We start from the raw sequence: 7,686 nt of genomic DNA, 5'->3' as shown, positions 1-7,686 counted from the left end.
TTTACCGTAGCCCCTGTTCTAATTTCATTCTGTCACTATAATAAAACACTCTGACCAAAAGAAACTTGGGAAAGGTATGGGGCTGACTATAGCCCATCCTTGAGGGAAATCAAGGCAGAAGCTTAAAGCAGAGACCACAGAGGAACGCTGCTTCCTGGCCCCACACTTTGACAGATGGGCCCCCCCGCCATCCTCCCCAAAAAACATGACTCTGGGTTATGAGCATCTGAGGTTATTTACTCAAAAGACGTGTAACACATTTACCTTCCAATACAAAGTTTAAAAATCTATTTGTCACTCATTCTCACATTGACTATAACACAAATATAGTTCAAATGCATGACACAGTTTCCACATTAAGCGTGTGTTTTCTGTGTCCGTAACCCCTATAATGAATTAGGCTCTATCTCTGGAAATTTAAATTTTGACATATTTACTTAAGTGCTTCATTATATTCCCTTTTTCTAGTAATTGGCCTTTCCTCAGTACACAATAATCCTAAAGTTGATGCCAGACGGCAATTTTGTTTCGAGGCGTTGTGATGATGAAGATGAACACGCTGGCTCCAGTTCAACGACCAATCAACTCCCAGCCTTATTACTTTTTAGTTCAATCATCAATGGTCAATTCCCTTAAGACCCCTAGTTTATTTCACATAGACCTGTTGGAAGAAGTAAGTGTGATGGTTAATCTTAATTGTGAGTTTGGCAAGATTTGAGATGACCATGAAAATACATCTCTGGGTGTGAGGGTTTCTCCAGAAAGGTTTAACTGAGAAAGGAAGCCGAGGACTGAATATGAGAGGCACCACCCCATGGACTATGATCCAAGACTGAACTAAAAGGAGGAAAAAAGCTGAGTACCAGCACACATCTCTTTCTGCTTCCCGGCTGTGGATGCAGTGTGGCCATCTGCCTCAGACTTCTGACTCCATCCCTTCTCCCCCATACATAAGAAGCAAATAACTCACACGAATGTGGAGCCCAAGGCCCTGCCTGTAGCAAGGGTCTGGTGAATGCTGACTGCTGGTACTAGCAACATCCATTACCAGGCTGCTAGACAGTGCACTGAGCAGACCCTCAGGTTCAGTTTCTCTAATAGATCATTTGTGCTAACAGATTAATTACGTACAAGTATTGTGCAAAATATCATAAATGCCTTTGGGCTACATAGTGAACTTCCAAAGCTAAACACTCATCATTCAGATTCTTCCATAATACAAATTCAGTGATAAACTGTGAAAGATAGATAGCTCAATAAAAAAAATGGGCCAAATATTAAATGTGCTCATTACAGGGACAGTCCAGATACCCAATAGGTATATAAAGAGGTGTCCAACTTAATTCGGGACATGATGGTTACACTTCTTGAACTTGAGAGTTGTGGCATCTGTGTTGGCTTAGAAGTTGTTCATAGGAGCAGATAATTTGACTTATTACTTTGTACTCTGTATATTTCATATTTTAACCTAAAATTAAATGTGATGCAAATGCCCTGGCTGCTACAAGCTCTTAAGACTATGTTTTCTCTAGGACAAGCCAAAGTGTCCCACACAGAGTAAATGGCAGAAATTCCCTTCTGAGGTGTAGCCTCTGCCTGTGATGATGTGCCTTAGAGGAACTCACCTCTGAATAAGTCACAGCCAGAATGAACCCTGTCTACTTCCTCATCTACTACTGGACCTCTTGTTTTTGCTCTGCTGAGCCTTATGAGTCATGTCACCTGAGTTTTCCTAACTAACTAAAGAAAGACAAGGCAAATCCGTGTCCCTACAGGACATGTACCCTTGCTGGTGCTATCTTCCTGGGCAGGAGACTCTGGGCCACAAAGATCTGCAGATGTGAAGGAAGATGTTCATCTTCCACAAAGTCATTTACGATTTCATTCTGCATTTCAAAGGATGAACATATTATGGAGTACAACAGAGGCTCCCATAACACTTGGATCACCCGTCCCCATCATTTACTAACCTGCTGCCTTAGTTTGCTTTCTACTGCTGTGATAAAGATGAAGACCAAATGTAAATTGGGAAGGAAAGGGTTTATTTTGCTCACACCTCCACATTACAGTCGGGGAGGTGAGGGCAGGAACTCATTCGGGCATCTGGAGACAGGAAATGAAGGGGAACACAGATAACAGGCTTGCCCCCTTGCTCAGCCTACTTTCTTATACCACCCACAACCACCTGCTTAGGGATGGCACCACCCACAGTGAAATGAGCCCTCCCACATCAATTATTAATCAAAAAAATACCCCCCACAGACTTTCCCATAAGCCAATCTAATGGAGGCAGTATTTCAGTTGAAGCCATCCTTCTCAGATGTCCTTAGTTTCTGTCAAGTTGACAGAAACCTAAGCAGCCTACATACTGATGAATATTCTTCAAGATGAATACTAGTCTACATTTCTTTTGAGGAGACACATTTATATGAGTCAGCACAAATATAGTCTCCCTCTGACAACACAATTTATTATGCATATTATTCTGCATCCTGATTTTATCTTAACAATGTGTCTTGAAGTCGTTCTGTGCTGACACACAAAGGGCTTCTCTGCTTTTATTCCAGTGACATGATGCGATGCTTTGAATGTACAACATCATTTCCACAGTCAGTAATTGGTGGGAACTGGATTGCTTCCAACTCTTGGCTATACCACTGTGAATAACCTTATATCTATCATGTAAGGATGTCTAAAGTATAAAATACCAAAGGTGGAATGTGCATTTTTAATTTTAATATTCTTCCTCTGTATAGAATCGTATCAAGGTAGTAATGTATGAGAGTCCCTGCTCTTCTGTATACCAACAAAGTATATTGCCAAAGCTTTAGGATTTTTCCCAGCTGACATAGAAATATGGTATCTCATTAAAGCTAAAATATATATTTCTTGTGTCATGAATGAGCTGTAATATCTTTTCACAATTTCTTAGAGACTTTCACAAACATTTTATAGTTGTGTTATATCATTACCAGGCTATAAATGATTTCTTATGTCATTAAGCGTATCTTTGCAACATGATGTGAATATATATGATAAATGATAGAGATAGGCAAATGAATGATTGATTGGCTGATTGATAAATAAGTAAGTTATCAATACGGATTTCAGATATAGATAGATAGACTAATGATACATAAATAAACAGATTAGATAGATAGATAGATAGATAGAATGATGGATAGCTAGATATACATAAATGGTGTTAGTTAATAAGTTGCTAGCTAGATGATAAGTCAATAGATAACAGAAAGGGTAGATAGATGTGATATGTAGATAGATAAATGAACTTCAAAGTGGGCTGCCCCTAGCTGCATCCCTGGGTCCCCAGGAGGATAAGCAAGGTTTTCTTTACTGCTTTCTGTTAATGCTTACAATCTTCAGTAATAGAAAATTATGCCAATGCAATCATGTCACAAATATAGGGGCTTTGGCTCATCATGAATACTAATTTGCAATTGAGTCCTGCCTTAATTAGCAACCCAGCAGCTTGCTTGTAGCTGATCTAGCAAGACAGTGACCTAACCCATGGAGTTCTATAATGGTGGATCTGATTGACAAGTGTTGAACAGAAATTCCATGTGTGCCCAAAAGTAACTCTACCAGCTAGAGAAAAAAAAAATCACAGAGAAAAGATGAGAGAATAAAGCAGAAAAGCAAACAAACTGTCTTTGTCTAACATTTCCCCTCACCACTTCCATTAGATAATAAGCAATGTACAGTATCTTTCAAAGGAACGCAGCTAAGGCTGACCACTCTTGCCTGTGCTATGTGACCGCATGATGGCAGTGGACCCAGAAGGCACAGGGCAATGTCCCTAATGAGAAGGGAGATGAGTGAGGTAATCTTCTTCATTGGAGGACCTACCCCGGAGACTAAGAAAAAGCCTGTAATGAGTAAGAAAAACGAGAAAGACATCCAAACAATTTAGACAGCTAGGGATGTGCCAGTGTCGTTAATTCATTTATTAATTCTTCATCTGCTGTTTCCTGCTGATTATACTGCTATGTGCATAGCTCTGCGGTATAGTTTGAGTAAGACTCGTCTACTCTGAATTCAAGTACTCCCTGTAGCCTTCAAAGGAGATTATGTGAGAATGCAGTGTCATTATTTATGAATTTCCTGGGACTGCTGTGGGAATGCAAGTCAACGCAGGTATATTAACTAGTATAAATCCACATCTGTGACAATTCTAACTGGAGACTATGCACACATGGCGTTTGCTGGGGCTGAGAACATGGCTCTGTAGTTAACGAAAGCACTAGCTGCCCTTGCAGAGGACCGGGGTTTTGTTCCCAACACCCACATCATGACTTAGAATCAACCTTGATTCTAGTTCCAGGAGTCTGATGCCCTCTTCTGGCCTGCATGGGCATTACATGAACATAGTATACACACACGTAGGCAAACACTCATATACGTAGGAAGAAAATTAATCTGTTTTGAAAAGCACAGCTGTCAATGCTACAGCATGTTCTCTTCTTTTAATGCCTATTATCAGAAATCAGCTAAAATGTTGCATTCGTCTTCTTTACTTCCATTAATAAAAGCAATTGAAAATCAATGCTCTGCAGAAAATGAAAGCAGGAACGTAAAAGGGAATACTAAAAAAAAAAAAAAAAAAAAAAAAAAAGCCTCTTTAAAACTTTGGAGTTTTCTACCTTTTTGGTTACTTCAAATAGAGAGATTTCTGTTGTTGTTGTTCATTTGTCTATTTTATTTTGTTTTGTTTGCCAAGCTGCTTTAGGCTTTTGGCCAAGAAATGTTGACAAATTTGTGGGTTGGCTATTGTGTTTCATAATCTCCTTTCCCATACTCATGGCCTCTGTGTGTGCCTGTGTGTGTGTGTGTGTGTGTGTGTGTGTGTGTGTGTGTGTGTGCAGTTTAAATACAGTTGCTCTTTCTGGAGAAGGTAATGCTTCTCCAACACATAAGAGGTGCTCAAGCAAAACTCTCAGTTCCAGAAGTAGCTTACCCCTTTTAAGTTGTTAGACTTGGGTCATGAGACATGGAAATCCAAGCTGGTTCTGACCTGGAAGCATTGTCCCTACTGGCTAGCTTTCATCGTGACAAAAGACCCTGTTTACTCTACTGAGGGAGAAGAGTCATCAATAGTTGTGAACCCTGAGAGCTGTAGTAACGACTGAAATATACCCATTGGTGCACTAGTGGTAAGAATGTTGTAGGGGTCACCAACTACTTTGTGAGTGGGTATAAGGCCCACTCCACAGTGTGGAAACATACACCTGACACTACACATCTGCCCATGAGCTGGTGACTCGGGAGCTCATAGGCCCTGAGCTCTGAGTCTACTATTATTTCGTTAAATGGACACAGTATCGCACTGCCTTCTAGGTTCTTATCCTTATACCCATAGATTAGTATAGCCCTCAGCCATCACCATCAGAGCTTCTTTCTGCAATGTAGGTGATTAATACTGGTACATCCCTAGCAGCATCTAATTCAAAGGTCAAAGTGTGACTCTGGAAACCTTAAGATTGGATCACCAGTTTGGGACTCTTTTAGGAAGATGCAGTCAACGTCTAATAACGCAGCTGCTCTCAGACTGAGAAGACAAAGCTTAAGCAGGCCTGACGGATGACACATGCCTGCAAAGCCAGGGATAATCAAATTGGCACAGGCTGGAAAGCAGAAGGGGGAAAATACTGACCATGAATTGTATTTAGAAACCGGAGGTGTGGCTCAGTGAGTAAGAAAGTTCTTTGTATAAACATTAGGACACAAGTTCAAATCCCTAACACCTATGTAAAAAGCCAGGCCTGGTCATGTGTATCTCTAACACCAGGCAGTGAGTCAATAATGGGATTGATAAAGTTTACTGATCCCCAGCCTAGCTCCAGGTTCAGTAAGAAACAGAGGCTCAGTGGAATAAAGTAAGATAGAGATAGATAGATAGATAGATAGATAGATAGATAGATAGATATAGAGAGATAGATGATAGATAGGTAGGTAGATAGATGATAGATAGATAGATAGATAGATAGATATAGAAAAGAGATAGATCAGGACTCCCAATGTCCTCCTCTGGCTTCTGCATGTGTATACAACACACCCCAAAGTACATTCATGTTGACCAATTACCTAAAATGCTTTGTGCTTTTATATATATATATATATATATATATATATATATATATATACAAACACACACACACATTTATAGAAGTCCCTGGGATGAAGAATTCTGTGCAAGGAAATCTTCTCTGTAGTATAGAAGAATATGAGGGCTTTATCATTTTCTATATGCATTTGGCATAGAAGCTGGCAAAGAAGTCTCCAGACACAATCCATTAAGCCACTACCATTTACAGGTGTAGACAGGAACATCCCAATTAAAGTATTCACCAAGGGGCTGGAGAAATGGCTAATTAAGAGTGCTTGCTGCTCTCGCAAAGGACCAGGGTTTGATTCCCAAGACCCACGTCATAGTTCACAAACATTTATAACTACAGTTCCAGAGGATCCAGCACACTCTCTGGCCTCCACAGGTTTATGCACGTGTGTAGAGCACATGAAGTCATGCAAACAAACAAATATCTGTATAACAACGGCACACATGACTCTTTAAAGCGTCCAAAACTTCTGAAGTAGAACAGCAATTCCTCATTTCTGAACATGACTTTTTTCAAGCAAATAAGATTAGTAGTATATCAGGAAATCTGTTGTTATATTCATTAACTTAATTTCTCAAAGAGAAGCATCTTGCCCATCTCCATAAATGCCAAAATGGTTTGTTAAAACGCAATGCCTAATCTCTAAAGGAAAAATGATTTATACCAGAAATATCCCTGGACAAAAGGAGAACAAAGAGATCTGTTTCCAACAGAAACAGAACAAGGATTGGAATAATTAGAGAGAGTCGGGATCTACAGGAAAGCAGTGAAAAATACGAGACGTATTAGACTGCACTGGGCGATGTGTGAGAGCATTTGAGAAATGTGTCTTGCAAGACTGATAACTCAGAAAACACATAATTTATGTCCTCTGTCTAATATAATTCCATAAAGGTCTGAGTTCCTTAACTAGATCCAAAAGTAAGTTCAGATGATTAATAAAGGGAACTTTCGGATGACTGAATACATACACTATTTACAGAAAATGTTGAGCCAAAAAGTAATTTTGGTAGCAACAAAATAATGTGAGGGAATGACTTGCCTTTCTAGATATTGAAGCCCTCCATACTAAGGACAAAGAAAACAAACAAGGAATCATACAGACACACACACCATATGGACACACATCAATACATATACTACATGCATACTTACAAATCACAAACACATACATACCATATATACATTCAAATACCACACAAAATTCTATACACCACACACAAACTACAAATGCACATACACAACACACACACACACAAACCATAAGCATGCATATAAAATGCTACATAAAATATATAACATATAAAATATGCTAAAGATAGCTTGACAGGTCATAAGGTTCCCTACATATTTGTTTAACCCTGAATAACTCATAGCATTATGGAACTTGCACTGAAACAAGTTTGTGGATCTCTGTGTAAGCCACTGCCACCTCCTCTTGGAGAAGCAGTGTGTGTGTTTGTGCGCTTGAGCTGTGAGTGTATTTAAGCCCCCTTGTTTAAAAAAACAGTTTATTTTTATAGCTGACAGGTTTAGCCTAAAAGGCAGGAAG

This window comes from Phodopus roborovskii, unplaced genomic scaffold (assembly GCF_943737965.1).
Source record: "Phodopus roborovskii unplaced genomic scaffold, PHOROB, whole genome shotgun sequence".
Lineage (NCBI taxonomy): Eukaryota > Metazoa > Chordata > Mammalia > Rodentia > Cricetidae > Phodopus > Phodopus roborovskii.
Note: the sequence above shows the minus strand (reverse complement) of the source record.